General features: G+C 39.9%; 1 protein-coding gene across 1 annotated transcript in view; it reads left to right on the top strand.

Moving 5' to 3' along the window:
- The first annotated feature begins 4,202 nt into the window (after positions 1–4,202).
- Positions 4,203–17,626, top strand: part of LOC135503322 (neuronal acetylcholine receptor subunit alpha-7-like) — a 109,735-nt gene continuing 96,311 nt past the window's right edge. Inside the window, exons 1-2 of the mRNA XM_064796856.1 lie at positions 4,203–4,470; positions 6,694–6,720. The gene's annotated coding sequence lies outside the window, so the exon portion shown is untranslated. The remainder of the gene's footprint in view (positions 4,471–6,693; positions 6,721–17,626) is intronic.

Below are 17,626 nucleotides of genomic sequence, written 5' to 3'. Positions count from 1 at the left end.
TCTTTTGCTTATATGAGCCCTATAGTGAGTTATGTGGAAGATTTCCCTCCGTATCAATGACACATATATTTTGGCAGAGACTATCTTCACTCTCAGTTTATAATTGAAAAGTCGGACATCAAGACATTGGTTTTAAATTGCTACTTCCGTTAGATATTTGATATTACTTGGCATTGAAATAACGTGACAAAAAGATAATACGATGCGTGTGTACGTCGCACTTGGTCAGGTATGGAGTCTTGAAGAGAAGCTTTTCCCGACTGAGAGTTCATGATGGGCGCCAAAACAATTCTTCGGGTCACATGTATATTAACACGTTAAATTACTTTAGATTCTAACGTCATCATGATAAAAGTCTTTCTGTAATAAACTTTTAAAACACTAAACGTGCTGCTTGCTTTAATAACTGGCAAACTGGCTTTGCTTTTTTCAACTGCGTTTCTGTACTAGGTAAATAATAGATACGATATCATGTTCATGCTGGAAAGATGAACCCAAAAGCTGTTTAAGTATAAGCAAACGGTCATCGGCTAATTTTTCCGTAGTTTCTATTGGTGATATTGCTCCGATATGTATGATTGGTGTTATCTGGATCACATCCAAGCCCTCATGGAAGCGGTGATACATTTCTGATTCATTTTTATGAAAAGAAGAGTGATAAATATTATAAATTTCAACAAGTATTATTTGGGATGAGTCAATGTTGTTGATAAAAGTGGTATTCATCTCCTGTACAAGTGGTTGTAGGTGTGCCGCACACAGTTCATTACTCTTGATTTGTTAAAACATCTATATCTCTCTGATATCCTCGAGCAGACTATGGAAATGGTGATGTCATGCAAACAGAGCTAGTTATGGCGTTCGATTCGGGCTGCGCATGAATATATGACTCCTGGTACTTGTACAAGGGGGGTTTTCGATCCGAGGCAGCTTGGTGGAGAAATCAACTCCGACAAGGATGTGAGATCTGTATTAATTAGCAACAATTATCAGGAGACAATCGGAGAAACCTACTGCGCATGCTCGAGTAGGCTAGAAAATCGTTGGTCTCGTTTTGTTAGCCTTCAAGTGGGGCAAAGATTCGATGTTTGATCATAAGTTTGCATCAGCGCCACGCAATAAGGGTTTCATATACTTCCACTTAGTGTCACAACTCAGCAAGTGTGATTGCGAATCCAATAATATAATACATACATCTGTCTTGAGGGGCTGCCAAGAAATTATCCAGGCTCATTTTCTCCCGTTGGCATTGCATTGTCGGTCAAGTTGTTTTTTCTGCTGGTCGGAGTCTCAGTTATCGTATGAAGCGTGATACCTTCATTGCTACCACCCGCGGCAGGAAGCATCTTAGATTTCCGGCATGGTGTCCTTAGATCGTATTGTCAAAAGCGCCTGTGCCCGGAGGCCGGGAAACGTCTCCAATATTGCATATAGTTTGAACAAGCACATCAGTTATGTTGATTCTGAAATGACTGATTTAACGAATGGATGCAGTGAGTTTCACACTCGGTTCCAGGCTTTTATTAGCAACACAAAAAAACAAGCGAACGTCGACATTTACTTTTATTTTTCTCAAACAGATCGATCCGGTGTATTCAAAGAGATGTTTCAAATGTCAAAATATCTCATTAAGTTTTCCTCCAACTACACTACATTTACATTGTAAATGTCTGCACATTTCATCCAATAAAACAACAAATGCATAACACAATGTTTATTGGGATTATTACTGCGTTGAAATGGAAATGAAATCGATCAACGATATTCGATTTTTTTTCAAAAGGTTTAGCCTTTAAAACGTTGCTCTTTTAAGAAATACGAAAAGATCAAAAAGTAGCGCGCGCAGCAAACTTGTTCGGGGGCATGAACTGCGACCATACATGTACATCTTTAAGGGTGACGTGCAATGTTATCCCAACAATGTCAAAGAGAATGCTGCCATAGATCGATTGGGAAAGCGCCAGTGGATCCAAGCCTTTCTTATAAAAGGCTTAAAAGCTCGGCTATTCAACTCCGTAGGTTGCCGAATCATATATATACCCAAATAAAATATTTCGTACTTCTTCGTTCTTACAATGTAGCTCTTTATAAAGGCTGGCAAAATCTGCCTAAATGTAGTTTGCCGAGACTGAGGTAACCGTTCAAACGATATGACGCTGAACTAGGGTACCCGCGAAACAACAGCGCGTGGGCCGGCAATGCGTTCCTTGATATAAACTAATCGGGGATTTTCCATCACAACGTCAACGTGCGTCATTGTATTGTCATTGGAAACATGGCATCTCCCCTTACGCTCTCCAAGTTGCTATTTTAACTTGAAAGGAGCACATGAAGCTTTGTCAGTGTCTATACCTATAGCGCATAAACCTTAAATGGAGGTATTAAGAGGAGGATATAGATACGATATGTTCACTAAATCTTCAATGAGAACAATTCTCGGGGAACGCTGAGGGAAATTACAGGTATGCAGGCGAAGAATTTAAGATACAATGTATATAGGGTGCGGCGAGGCTTGTTTTGAGCTTCAAATTTCATAACAGTAGTCGAGTACGTAAATCACGTCATATATGAATAACCATTGGCGTTGTCATCTTTAAAAATTTTTCAAGAAAAATTTAAACAAACTTGAAGGAATGACGTCATGATTTACAAACTCGATAAATCGATGATGTATCGACGCATTAAAATGTTGACTTCCTGAAATGCGTTTTAATCGTCTCTCATTTACGTTGTTACTATTTATGCAAAATGACTATGTATTCAGCAGTTCGAAATATATCGTCAAATTCTTTAATCACGTTTCGAAAACTTTTGACATCAACGATTTTATGAAACGTGAAAAGATGAATCGGCAAGGCTGAAAATTTCCAAGTAGGATTTGAGATGGAGCGGGGAATCACAGAGAAGGCAGCCGCATCTTTCGCTAAAGATTAATCGGAGGCTATTAGGGGTGCGTTGATTGCAGCAGCAGTGGTTGATGCGATAGATCTGTGATGCTGTCTGCATCCCCTGAGATGCGGTCTGCGCAAAACATTCGAGAAAAGATCAATCGCTGACTAATATATTTATACGACTTTGATTTATGATGTGTTTATGGAACAAACCAAGAGAAAAAACAACAAGCAGTTCGATGCAGTGAGTTTGTTTTGATAACGTGCAATGTCACTAACTATATAAATTCCTGGGCATAATTTTGCAAGTCTGAAACATGAGAATCTATACCGGAATCTTTAGGCTAATTTCTAATAATTTCTATCAATTGAAGATTGGTCAGCATGGCTTTCAGATTAGAGCTACCAAAGAAACTCAAGCCGTCAGAGGTCATTCACCATTTGATCGGTTGAGTGTAACGTAAACGCTTTCTTAAATGTTTCCTCAATAACTAATGCTATATTAAGTCAGTTGAATGGTGTCCATGGTGGGCCTTGATTCCTTAACTATCCCACTGGATCTTTCAAACAGCAACTCCTCAGCCACGCCGTGCCGTTCTCGAGGTTTCACAGGACAATTTATGAAAGCCAGCGGCCGTTTGGGAGCCATTACACTCGAGTCGTCTACCCGTTACAAATGAACCGCAGCCGCCGTCTGAGATCACAGGCCGGGACGTTCGATATTTGCTCGGACGTGTGCGCTTGACAAGTTATCGTGTAACTTTGTCATGAAAAATGCCCCATCCCATAATATCATCACGCACTGTCATAAATCTGATCTGGTATCTGATGAGCCAGTTTCTCAAACCAGATGCAGAGTTGAGTCGAATTACCATTTGGTGACAATATGCTATCGTAATCTTCCGCATGAAGTCCCAGTTATCGCCGAAGTAAATGTAACGCCGTTGAATTTGCTGTTAACAAGAACGCATCAGAGAAGAAAATTATGTCGACCCTGAGCACATGGTACCGACCTACATAGTTCTCGTCAATTTGAATATGGCACCTGGTAAAATCATCGTGAGACACATTTATGAAAAAGATACTCTCTTACACCATGTGTCACATGGCCCATCATTATACAATTGCGTACAATCATTCTCATTCCACTGCAATATTGAAGGAACCACCTGTACATTTTACACACAAGAATGTACACTATGAGTAGGTTACAGGCAAGGTTAAGCTGAAATATAACATGTTTGGATAGTAAAGTGTAATGTACATGACCATTTTAATGCACGTATGGTGTAACGTGTTGGAGGCTTGGGATCTCTCTTGATCCATAAAGTAACGAGAGATCGGATTAGCATCCCTATGGCTAGTCTGTCTGGATCCCTAGGTGCGCCTATCTATTGATGTCGGTTACATAAGGGCTAATCGTTGGCTAAATACCTTTAGCGCGATTGATGGGTGGTTATATCGCCAAGTTGTTTGCCTGAAGAGGAAGTGATTCTATAATGTTTGATATAACTCAACGCAATAAGGACTGTACGACTTGCTAACAACCTCAATAGCTGAAAGGACCGTGAAAGGATTGGTAAGCGTAAATACTTTGAGACACCAAAGTTCAATTTTCAATTCTTCTCCTCCTTCAAAATATTTCTCCGCCATGTACATGTAGGCCTATTAGTAGGCTGACATCGTTACATCGCATACCCGCTTCTTAGGTAAGGCTTAGAAAGAGACACAGGCCTGATCATTTCCCTTTTCTTGAAGCTGAACAGACAGCAGGGCGGAATATTCAACCATAGACGGTATCCTCGACACGGTCCGTATATTGAGAATTTAACATGGTATTTTCCAATTTTAGCGATTCACAGAGCCGGACAATCTTACTTGTTTCCTCTTGCCGCATAGTGTACTCAACATTTGGGCCAGCCTCGTCATCGCGTATTGGCATTTGATTCTTCTTTTTAAGTCATCAAGGGTAGGTTTACCTCTCAATAAGTTGCGGGAGACTATTTTTGCATCCTTTATACCTTGTCACAATGGTAGGCCTCTCATGACCTTTTTTCTATCGAATGGTATGACAAAGATTCTGAACAATTAGAAAATGAAACATCTTTTTAATAATGTCCATGGGAGAGGAACCCTTTGTCACCTATGTTTTCATTATAGAAAACGCTTTGGTGAAATGTTTACCTTATCCGTGGACGTAGTTATAAGCGATACAGTTTGTCTTCAGAGCCTGTTTTTCTTATATAGAGGGGAATGCTAATTGTCTAGCAATGTCTTTGTAAGATAGAGAAATTGTTCGCTTTATGTTTCCGATAAATCCTGTGAAGACAAATGGATGTTAGAAGAAGTGGTATCGGAAAATCTACGTGACGTCAATTGGCTAAATGGGTTCAAGGATTCACCACAGCGTATGATGCTATGTAGGAATATACACAGAAGTAACTGACTGCGATATCTTATCGGCAGATGTTTAAAAAACCTTCGTGAAAGAAAAGCCAAACATCCATAAACTAACAACGACAAATCAATGTGGAGCTCAAAAGACGATACTGATCAGTAATAGGGAGGTTGAGATTAGGGACTTATCACTCCGTAAGAAGATGACGAATTGATTAATTTTCTATACGTAAACGTATAAAGACCCGTGATAACTCCCTGATCTCAACCTCCCTAATGTATGCTATCATATACCGATGCATCACGAACGTATCACGGGGGAAGATTTCCAAATATTATCCAACTTGTGTTTAATCATGCATGGTCCGGTGGAGTTCCCTTTTGATCGGACATGACGGGTTCATCACTAACCAATTGGACTCGGGTGGGCCTTTTTTATCCTGGTTAATTGATATGGATGTACTTCTAGACATATCTCGCAGCTCCGAAGTTGGTCAGTCTATTTTCAGATATATGTTTTAGATACTTCTTTTGAACCATACTAGAAGCTTTTTTAGTTACTAGTATCTCAGTATCAATACAAATCTCAGTATCAATACAAGTAACGTTGCAACAGTGCCGTTACCGAAGTATTTGCCCAGAAGAACATGTGTTGTCCAGACATCTTACTGTCCAGTTCATTTCTAGGAGACCAGCGTTCTAATCAGAATGGACACAGTAGAACGTATAATATAAAGCAAACAAAATATTAAAAATAACTCGTAGCTCAGATATTTTGGGGTGGATGTCATACGTTTTAATTCTTCCAGGAGTTTTTAGGCTTGTCTGGCTCGCGCACTATAAGACGACTTCCAAGAAAAATACGCTGAACATTGCTTACAAAAACATCGTTTAATCAAAATCAAGCTCGTAGAAGAAGCATAACCACGGAAACATGATCAAAGTCATTATTAACAATCTCACCAGCAAAGAAACACTAGACTAAAAATTATATTTTAAAAATCAAAATCAATAGTATTGGGCAGCAGAACAAAAGATCGCCGAAAGAGTATATCACGATATTGCCCCGCGTGGACGCTTCGTTCTGCGCTCTAGACCGTGCGATTAATCATTGAAGTTGTATAGGCACCAAATCGATATCATTAGCCAGCAGAGATTCAACTGTAACTATCGGTTCATAAATAAGTCTCGTTGGGAGCAGGATGCGGGGTGAGGGAAGGAGAGGGGGTGAATGTTTGGAACGCAACAGGCACAACTCCCGTCTGCTTATTCAAGCCAATGCGCTCCTCCACCCTCTGGTTCTCGATATCCTCGATATTTTTGGTGGCACCAAGGTCTCTTCACCCATTTCTGATAGTACATTTCCATTGAAAGTAATAAATATATTTTCATTTTCTCATTTCAGATCGACGACATAGAATAGAACATTTAGGTGAGTTCTTTTCTTTTAAATGGCCGGTGATAGACATGTACATACTCTTCAGTTTCAAGATCAAATACCGTTTCTGAACATTCAAGAAACGGGTGATTTGACATATACGCGCATAGTAGTTCGATCCGTTGGTCATGACATTATGGTCCAACTTGGCCTTTATGTCGATTTCTCAGTAACTAATGAAGCAGTCTCAGCTTATGTCTAGTCAGATGAAACATATGGCATGCCACTCTGACTGGGGGAGACGCAGTAAGGCTATAGACTTCATCATACGTGGCACTCTTGATAAAGAAAATACATAATTGTAAACAACGCGGAACCCTTTCGATATTTGTTGAAAAGCAAAACCCAGTCTTCAATTGGTTAAATAAAACTCAAAATGAGCTAATCCCTTGCGAGTTGCTGAGGCTAAAAACCTGCATCACTAACAGCAGGCCAAACATGTAAAGCATTCTTCGAACATAACACGTACATGACAATTTATCGGAAAATAGGAAAAAAGGCGTTGTTTGATGCAGAGTATGAAATCCCATCCGAGATAAACTATCAAGTTACTAGACTCTGGTTACAGCATTGACAAGCTGACAGTTCTGTCGAAGCAAGTTGATCTGGAGCGTTATGGATGTTACCCCAGCGGACTATTTTGTGACAAACGTGCACAGCCTTAGACTGGGTGGCCCTAGAATTGCTGATAAAGCGCTACCAAAGGTATTAGACTTGATGAAGTAGGCAACTGGAGAGACAAGTGATTGGACATTATTTTGTCTAGAGAGTAAGGAAGTCATGGTCGTCTCACATGATTTCTAGGGAGAATGATGCGGTTTGAAGAAATGTACAGGGTGGCTAGACTCAAAGCACCAGTACCAGTATCATCAAAGCAAGCCCCCCCCCCCCCCATCTTCTGCGGCTACCTTGATTTGTATTGTCAATAACCTTGAACCTTTTTAAAAGTTGAAGGATTCTAGGTACGAGATATATAACGAAGTGGATCAATTTAAGTTGATTTATCATCGATACTGGTGCTGTCAGTACCATATGGCTCCCAATAACCGGGTATTGGAGTGAATGAATGGTGTCAATCACGCAGATTAAGGGGGCAAGGCCCCGAACTTGACATTTAATTGGATGGGCAATGGCAGTGCCGTCTCTTCAAGGTTGACTGGGAGTAATCTGTATGTATTTTGTATATAGATGCATTTGATCTCTGAAAAAGGGGTCTGTTTGTTAACACTATTTCATACTATTGTTATTTCCGTTTCGATTTAACTGAAAGGACGTATGCTTAGCTAGCCAGATGACGTGTAAGAATATCAAAAACATGAGTTAGGCAGTCCACATTACTAACGTTTACATGTATGTAGGATAATATTGGAGAGTTGTTGACAACACCGAGCAAAAATGTCACACAGGGGACTAATGCATTACCTCTGATACCTCTTGCAATATGGGTTGCATTCGAGACTGTCGAAAGTCAACCCTACACACCATTATTCCTCCCTTTATCCCTTGCGACAACAAAAGCTCGATGACCTGTTCCCTTCAGGAGCTAGTTTCTGTCATTTCCGAGCCTACCAGGCGCGGTGATGTTGGGCTAATTGAATCCCTTTGTGATGAAGGGATATTGTGCTCCTGGAATCGGGGCTCGTTCAGAACAAGACATCTTAAAGCAAAGTTCTGCTCCAACTCGGTTGGCAAGATATTATTATCAGACTGTCATCCATACTTACATTGTCTTTAAAATTCTGGCGAGTTCTGAACGATACATGTAGGCATCGTTTCGGCGCATGTCTTCGTCGCGGGCTTCGTTGGAGGGTCGTCATTTCGTTCTCACAAGAAAACCACGTCCATAGGCTACAGCTTTGTAATATGCTGGCATACTCTATCTTTAAAGCATAGCCTAATAACAATGTAAGGAAGATATCATCTCTCTCAGAGAGGGCACTATCTTCGGAAGGATAATGTACCTGTCCTTAGCAATTGTGAAACAGAAAACTGCCAGTGGCGCTCGCCAACAAAGTGAAGCAACACTGTGATCTTGTACACATTGTTCATTCGGCAACTATTGCATTTCGGAACGGGGATCTTCAATACTTAAAGGAAAACTGATATACATCGATGCATGTTCCCAACCAAGTCTGTAACATGGCTTTTCACCCTTTGAAGTCTTCTAGCTCGACTGCTTCATCTCATGGCCTTAAGTATTAGCGGATATGAATGCTTGAGGTGTTAAGCTTGCACGTCCCTGCAACCACGCCCTGTCCAATCTATTTGACCACAAAGAGGATTAATAACTCCTTACAGCCGTGAAACCACTCTGTTCGTGCAGAGACCAGAAGTTAATACAAATCTATGCTCGTAATCATATCTCCATTGTGTAAAATGAATAATGATATCAGCAGAGAGAGAAATCTGAAGTTAATATTCCGACGGTTGAGATATGGTTGATTGGGGCCAAGACGTCACTATTGTCATGCTTTTTGAGGCTGTGGTCATGTGGCAATTGAAGTTGCCAAATCATTTTGTAAACGACAAGATGACGTGCACATAATCAGTGTTTCATTTTCAACCCCGGTCAATTGAAAGTGCTGAGAGTCTCCTGTCATCTATCTCCATGTACATGTCCATGGCAATGTCTCCTATTCCAAGGCCAATGTCAGGAGCATTCCGCATAAGGAAGCGCGCTTTCAATTCCTTATGAATCACTAAAAAGAAAAAATATTTGTTCTGTAAGCGGGCCTCGAATTCCGCTGTACATGGCATTGGTAACATGACTCATAATATCAGCCGCAGGTTACATGTAATACGAAAAATGACTAACCATTCACAAAAAATACACAATAAGATGTAGTTTGAAACAGCCGAAGCCCTGTAGAAGATACTAAACATAAATATCAGATTGATGTATACATTTTTAAAATGCTTTGTAGAAGCAAGGAAAAGGGTTTCATAACATTCCTCATAACCAAAGTTACTGTCTTTTATTGATATTATCACCTCCTCATGGTACTTGTAGAAGCTTCTTGTTCATAAAGATTTAGCCGAGAGCAGGATGCATAAAGAAATCAGAAATTCTTTCGTAGGATAATGAAATACGACTCCGTTTATCTTTCTCTGTGCAAACCAACATCCAACAACAGATTTTCAGGAGCGCTTTGATGGTTCCAATGGGCATTCTTTGTTGTAAGGTCGATGTAAACATACTGACGACTGAAACAAGGGAACTGTTAGTCCGATACACGATATTCGACACAAAGATCTTTGGTTTTGGTAATTGTTTTCACAGAAAACATATCATTTTTGCTCAAATCGGACAACGCATCACCGGGAACGAAGGATTTGAAGGGAAACACTGGCAGTTTTTCTCAGCAATTATTAGGCTTTTTAGGTGCACTGTCGACCACACATGAACTTCTAGAATATGGAGGGTGTTTTGGCTCAAAGGTTAGAAAACGTACTGCATTTTGTGGCGGTTCCACTGAGATGTGACGGTGATGGGTCCCACTGATTTAGTATCCATTTTGGATTCGACGATTCTGTAGTCATTTATGATTTATTTTCACTGACAAGTTATTCTCATTTTCAATACTAGACTTTATCAAATCTTGCTAATCCTAAAACACACTCCAAATACCTTAAATACAGCAAAACGAGCATCATCATTGACAGTGCTCTTGATGGCTGATGTGTACACACGATGTATTCGAACTATTCATTAAAATTCACCCCTATCGCAAATAGTGTTTGAACACAACACAACTTCACCAAATTCATGTATGATTATTCATTGCAGACAGCAGACTTTCGTGTTGATATGCATTCAATTATACATAAAAAACATATGCAATATAGTGTACATTCTGTGCAATGTTTAATTGATACAGCGTAAATTAAAATAGAAGACCAGAAGTAGTAACAGCTGAAGTGCTAAAGCAATATTTACAGTAGACATTAAGGATGGGTAAGAAACCTTATGTTTAATGCCAACTCTTATCCGTTTTTGAGTTTTCTACGAAGTTAAATACGGACAGCATATTATTATATGCAGATAAGCTGCCCAAAACTAATAATTGAGCTAGATTTTCCACAAAAATATTGCGAAGTCGAAGCGCCCGATATATTTTGCCTCCCAGTGATTACTTGTGTTGTGGTTCAGGTCGACCTTCTTAATGTGTTGTATGATGGCACCAAATAGTTAAAGCTTCCACACGATATAACTCATCAACAGCATCGTTTACAAACAAGTTCACGATACAGCACTATACGTGCAAAGCAATTTTTTCCCACCAAATCGTTATTAATCGTATGAAATCGTTTGTTTGTGAAAATTTACTAAAATTCTCTACACGTAACGCATTGTATCAAAAGTTTGTTTGTAAACGCCGCCATTTGTGAAATCCTATAATATCCTGTAAAAATTTAGGAACATACTGTTGAGAAGCACGACCTACAATGCATGTACATGACACTCATCCATTGAGAAAGATATTCTTGGTCTTTTTGGCGTTCTCAAGCTTCGATGAACAGTCACGTTCTGGTGACGAATGCCGTTGAAGAGGCTGATAAAAAAGCTCGAAATTCCCTTGTCGATTTGAGTGTGTTGTAAAGCTTGTATCCTCTATATAATTCTTTATCCTGATGTTTTTTTATGTCCTTCCTGAACCAGTTCTCGGTGAACATAGGATAAAATGCATCTTCAATCCTGCGTGAACAATCGTCTTTGCCTTTGTGTTACTCCTTTGAACGACAGGTGTCTTGGTCGAAACCGAGTTTCAATCGTCGTAGCAGATAGTTCACTAGAAAAGATAATTATATTTTTCCTTCTATGTACGTATTTGCCGTTGAGGCAAGGATGACATTTTGAAACGGAAACCGCGTCCCTGGGGCGTGAGGGGAGAAATCATTGACCTCCTTTGTGGATGGTCGAGGTTGAACATTGTAGCGAGTGTTGTTGAGCAAAGAACGATGTGCTGTTTTTACTGATTGTGCTTTTCGGCTTAACTACTGTTTATGACATTCACGAATCTCCTTCCTTGTATCTGTATAATAGAAAAATAGAATCAGAACAGTCAATTAAGATATAGGACCTTGCAAGAATGATAAAAGAGAGTCCATCAAAAGTCGTACGATTTCAATGCATGCAATATGATAAAGCAAAATTATATTTCTGAATATTTTCGATTATTTGATCATTCAATACATGATATTAGTCCGTTTTTTTTAAAAGTCTGATTACATGTTGGTACCGCGACTCTCCATTGGCTTTAGTACCGAACGATTTTGATTAACAAACCATCTTTGAAATGTCATGATGAAGAACTATGAGATAAATTCACGAATTTAACTAATATAGGCCTACCAGCAGCATACACCATAAGTTTGAGTTAATTGATACTATACAACATTTTTTTCAAACAGTGAGCGAAAAAAACAATTATACGATTTCTCGATCAGTTTAAAAAATATCGACAAAACACGACAAACGTTGATGCGTTTCAAATGATTTAGTATTTTTACTACTAGGTTTTTACATCTTACCAATTTACGTCACATTTAAAGGGAATATTAAACCATGAGAGTCAAGATAAGGCCTTTTATTTGCTTTGATACGCATGCAGGATCATCCTCCTGTTGATAAAAGAAGCTAGGGGGCGATGAGCGAAAGATTGATCTCATGATCTGTACCTGAGCATGGGCTATCCATGGTATCAGTTGCTTTTGATATGACTCAATGTTATCGATCGTGTAGGCATCAAGTACCTGCAACCCTAGGCCTTGTTATGCCAAGCTTGCTAAGGTCGACTCCATCAGTACATGCGTATCAACCCCCTTCTACAGAGTGTCCCCCCAAAAGAACCTCGAAATTCACTGTAACGTGAACAGATGAACTGAATCATACGTATTTTGGTTACTAGCAGACGAATATAAGGATTTCTCCTTCTTGTTCTGTATTCATTCTACATGGCAGAGATGGCAAAATATGAGTATTAGTCTTGAGCGCCGTGTAGTCGCAACTCTGACATGTGATACTGCCAGAGACTGGAGTTTGAAAGATGAATGTACATGTGCAGACCAGTAGCTTGGAGTAATAGTGGGAAGCAGTTTGCGCGACAGAAACCAGTGGATGTCTCACAGCAACCGTGATTACAGATAGACGAAACTCTACTTTTATCATTATTTTGAATAAGATACATGTAGCAGATGAAAAACTTCTTGTTCTTGGTCCTCACTCTTCTACGTTCGTCGGTGGATAACATATTTCTCGAACTAGTGGCCTGTTGTTCAGAACGTTATCAGTAAGAGTGCTGTTGACATTTCAATATACATGTACCAACGAAAGCTATGAAAAAAACGACTAACTACAAGTCACAAGCAACATCGTTTTGTCGCTTGGATATTCTCAGTACATTGTAGCTTTCTTCCAATACCATAGGCCCCCCATCTTTGCTCAACTATTATCGGATTTTCGTTCTAGTTACCAAGCAACGAAAATATTGAATAGACCTGCGTCAGAGGATCTCGGGCTAATGTTGTTAATTTCTATATTTAAATAAGAGGCTAGGCCTGTGATTTGACATGTTTGAGGTAGAATGGGTGCAGCCTATAAACGTACAGTACTCGTTCCTTGTACTAGTTACTTTATGTTGTAGTTGTAAATTGAAGATAAGACGGGTACCAGTAGACAAGACTCCATTTTAGAAACAGGCGAAGTAATAAGGAGGATGCCACACCGTAGGATGACAATGGCGATGATGATGGTGGTGATGTTGCAAACAATGTTTTGTTTATGTACCTGGTGCACTATTAGAAGAATTTAGTATCTTTACAAGCAAGCAATGGCCTACTTAAGCATTTTCAGAAAATTTTATTCTGAAAAAATCAGGAAATGCCTTTAAGTTAAGATACGATTGCATCGATCACTTATTTCATGGCCAGCTACCTTGATTGTCTTGCTCCAGCCGGGGTGTTTCAGACAGGTCTCAGTTTATCCCTAAACACCTCTAAGTACCAACTATCTAATCCATTACTCAGTGGAGCTTATTGGCCATTACGGATTTACCGAAATGGGCAAACTACGAACACTTTGCTGTAATGGCGTAGATAGGATAGAATGCTACATAACATAACATTTTGTTGTGATTCTTGCTTCAGGCCTGCTTTCTTATCGATCTATGTTTTCCAATCGAAAATATACACTCGACACAGACTGTCTGATATCGCCCCACTGACTATGTTACAATAATTGTTTTTTATACGGTGATAGTCACTTCGTCACTTCAGTATTGGTTGAGACAACCATTGATTGATTGTCATCTGAACAGATCGATCAACATTACCAAGTCTTTGTTTATTCTTGGTATAACGCATATGTCTGATGCCACAGAAATCAGGAAATGATTTTCCATTTTTCGGAAAAGCGTTTCAAGTGCGATTGCTAAAGCGTTTTGTATTCGATTGCTCAACTTTCCCCAGAGCAAGAATTTCAGCAATGAGCGAGGACTGTTCTGTGTTATGTACATTACATTGCACAGTAAAAAGTACAGGGCGTTGTCACACTGTACAGCGTATACGGCAGTACATTGCACTGTGCATTCAATCATTGTTCTTAGGTTCTATCGAACAAAGAATGCATGATGTTTGTACATTGCTCCAGTTGTTGCTCTGATCGGTGAGAGAAAAAAACTAGTTCGAGTGTTAAGCATGTTTAACACCAGAATCCCATGTTCACTGTACTTGATTCAAGCCAACGAAACAGCTGTAAACAGAATATAAATATTTGTCTTTGTCAATCACAGTTTTAAAACTACCTTGGGAGCAGCGTAAAGCATTAGTATAACATAAAGCAACATAAAGCATTAGTATACAGCATGCTTCTGGCAATGGCTACCTTCAAAGTCCGATCAACATGTCTGTTATTTCCCGAAAGTATAGATGAAAAACTGAAGGGGAGATAAGTGATGGTCAAAATAGAGGGTTGTAGTCGTAAGCATTAGGCTACACTGAAGAACTCTGATACAAAAAGCGTAGAGAATCTTCATAAACAGACATGTGCCGCCAATCTTTGCGATTTCACATTGGGAACGATTTCCAATCGAATGCCATGTGCACAGTGCCAATTAGCTAGCAGTATAAACAGTTCGTATTGGCAATTTATCATTAATATAAAAACAGTGATACGTGATATTGGGAATAGCAAATGTTAGTTAGCTCCCCTGTCTGAATGTGGGGGAATTCTCGAAGGCCTGTTTCATCATTGCGCACGAACAGTCCGCGGCGCCAAATTAGTCGTGTTAGCATAATTTGAAATCCTGAAGGACATTCTGCCTGATCGCTCGATCTCATTCTCACCAAGGCTTGTCCAGCTGACCTCGAGTTGCAAGATGATATCACATGCACAGTCGTGCTTCATCCTCGGCAAGAGGCAGCATTAAGGTCACGTTTAGAAAACTTGGTAACAATCTCTCGCAGCGAGTCGCGCACATTTTGTTCATGTGGAACCCCATCAACTTACATGACAACCTGAAGCAACGATGTCGCTCAGTACGAAGGTAGGGGTGCCATGGCGCATAGCCTTAGCCGGAGTTATGGAGAGGAAGCGTCTCTTTGCTCCAAAATGGGCATCAGTGGTCAACCATCAGGACAACTTCTTGAGATGACTTCAGGTGAAAAGTCACACAGATTAAACATACGACATACAAACGTTGTGCATCATGTAGTCATGGAAACTGGGATGAATCCATTGCAAAATATCAAATAACAGTTTTTAATTGTGCTTTGATACAAGATGGGTATGAAGCAGAATCTTTCCATTAAGACATTGCGAATCGTAATACCACGAGCTAGGACAATGTATCCAACGTATTAATCAACATTTCCAAGGTCGTTTTCTATACCTGATGACTGATACGGCGGGCCAAATAATACTGCTGGCTGCCGGAATGGTCGGTTATTCAGTTAGCCCAGGTTAGTCATTTACAATCATAATATCATACAGGACATCGTGCGATGCGGCAAACAGGATATGCAGTGCAAGATCACTTTTCAATCTTACAGCACGTGTGATTTGTGATGAGAGGCTTTGCGCTTGCATTTTTGATTCCAACTTAAATTCCTGCCATGCAATGTGACGGGCATCCATGTGTATCATTGTTTGTTTTGACATTGTGGTTGATTTTCTAAGGAAAGACCTAATTGTTAATGGTGCAAATTAGGATAGAGGTCTGCCTGATGGTCACGAGGACAGCCACTTTCACAAAAAACACCGGTACCAATAATATTGTTCCAAGTTTATTTTCATATCGATCTTTACCCTGGTGCCAACAATGAGTGTGTTGATGCAGAAAGCAGCATAAGATTTGATCAGGGAGCCAGATGTGACTGGGTTTTAAGTAGCCACCTCAGTATTGAACCATATGGCACGTCATTCACAGGCCTTTTTCAGGTATGTGCATGAACGTACATGCACAGTACTCTCATGATTCGATTGATTGGTGCAAACGTCGTACAAAGCTTACATTGAGCAGAAACACTAAAGGATGCCCATTTCTGCCTGCGAAACAACATGAGGTACCTCGGTTTATAATTGGGTACTACCACACAACATACCACATGTCCACCTTCGAGGTGATACATCGTCTTTAATACACGGGGAGAATATACTTCATAGCCTTATCAATAGGCCTACTTAACAGACGTATCAATACTTTACAGCAGTATCACTACTGACCAAATGTTTAACAAAATCCCAGTTACAATGTAAATCGCATGAACTTAATCATCAGCAAAAGGAACATCTTGATGTTACTAGTCCATCTCCCAAAAAAGGCAATTTCGTTTCCCGGGCATCCTGATTGCTGATGAAATGTATGTGTTGCGTTTTAAAGTTAACACATGATAAATAATTCGTGATCATCATATTCAAACTGCAAGCTCTGTTGGATGCAGCAACTAACAACCAGTTCAGAAAGGCATGGATCTGCTCCAATGTTGATCCAATGCTCCAATTCTCCACTTCTTCGAGAATCTGAAACTTCTGCTTGTGCCTGTTCTCATATTGAAATGTGTAGTAGTTACACGATTCTTTGACAAAAAACTGACATACAATCATCCTCGTGCATACTGCCCAGGCACGGCATAAACTCGAAACCATCCGCCATCGTTTATGCTTTTCTCAAGAATCTCTGATTTTTTTGCCAGGATTTCAGATTTCACATTATGCTAAGTCGACAAATACATCAAATTCCGCCAGAAATATTTTTTTCTCAAGCAGCTGCGTTCATTAGATGCAGTGTATAATAATGCACTAGGATGTTGCACAACAGATCCTGTACCTGATACTCTCGTAGACTAGATAGATTTCACAAATGATGTTCCTTCTGTTTGACTTAATCCTCTTAGTCTTTACGTAATCGTTTCCTTGCACACTGCCTCCAGGCCTTGGAATTGAAGGACAGTAATTTCACTTTAAGGAGACGATTCAAAAGTAACTAGTCACAGCCAGGTCTGTTATGCGGAGATTCTCTTCCTGGGTAACTTCTTAGGTGCTAACCCTTTGGTTAACACTTGCATGAAGTTGCTCCCTCCCTCTTTAACTTTCTTCTTTAGGGGCTGTTCGAGGGTGAAGCCTGTGTCTTTATGTGCAGTTATGCCAGGGGGCTCACTGCCGAGCAGCTTTATATTTAAGCAACCAAGGAATTGCAAACTGTGCCAGTTTTAAACCGGATTGTGTCAATGGCTACCAGCTTTAATATAAACTTGTCTCAATTTCAAGACTACCTTATCACAACTCCCCTTTTGACTTCATTCTTAACAATCACCAATACTTTCTGATTCCCTTCCCCTACATGACCCAGCTTTCTTAGTCAACAAGCTCAAACGTTCTCATCTATCGTGCACCTTGGCTTCC

Source organism: Lineus longissimus, chromosome 2 (assembly GCF_910592395.1).
Source record: "Lineus longissimus chromosome 2, tnLinLong1.2, whole genome shotgun sequence".
Lineage (NCBI taxonomy): Eukaryota > Metazoa > Nemertea > Pilidiophora > Heteronemertea > Lineidae > Lineus > Lineus longissimus.
This window is presented reverse-complemented; position numbering and strand designations above follow the sequence as displayed.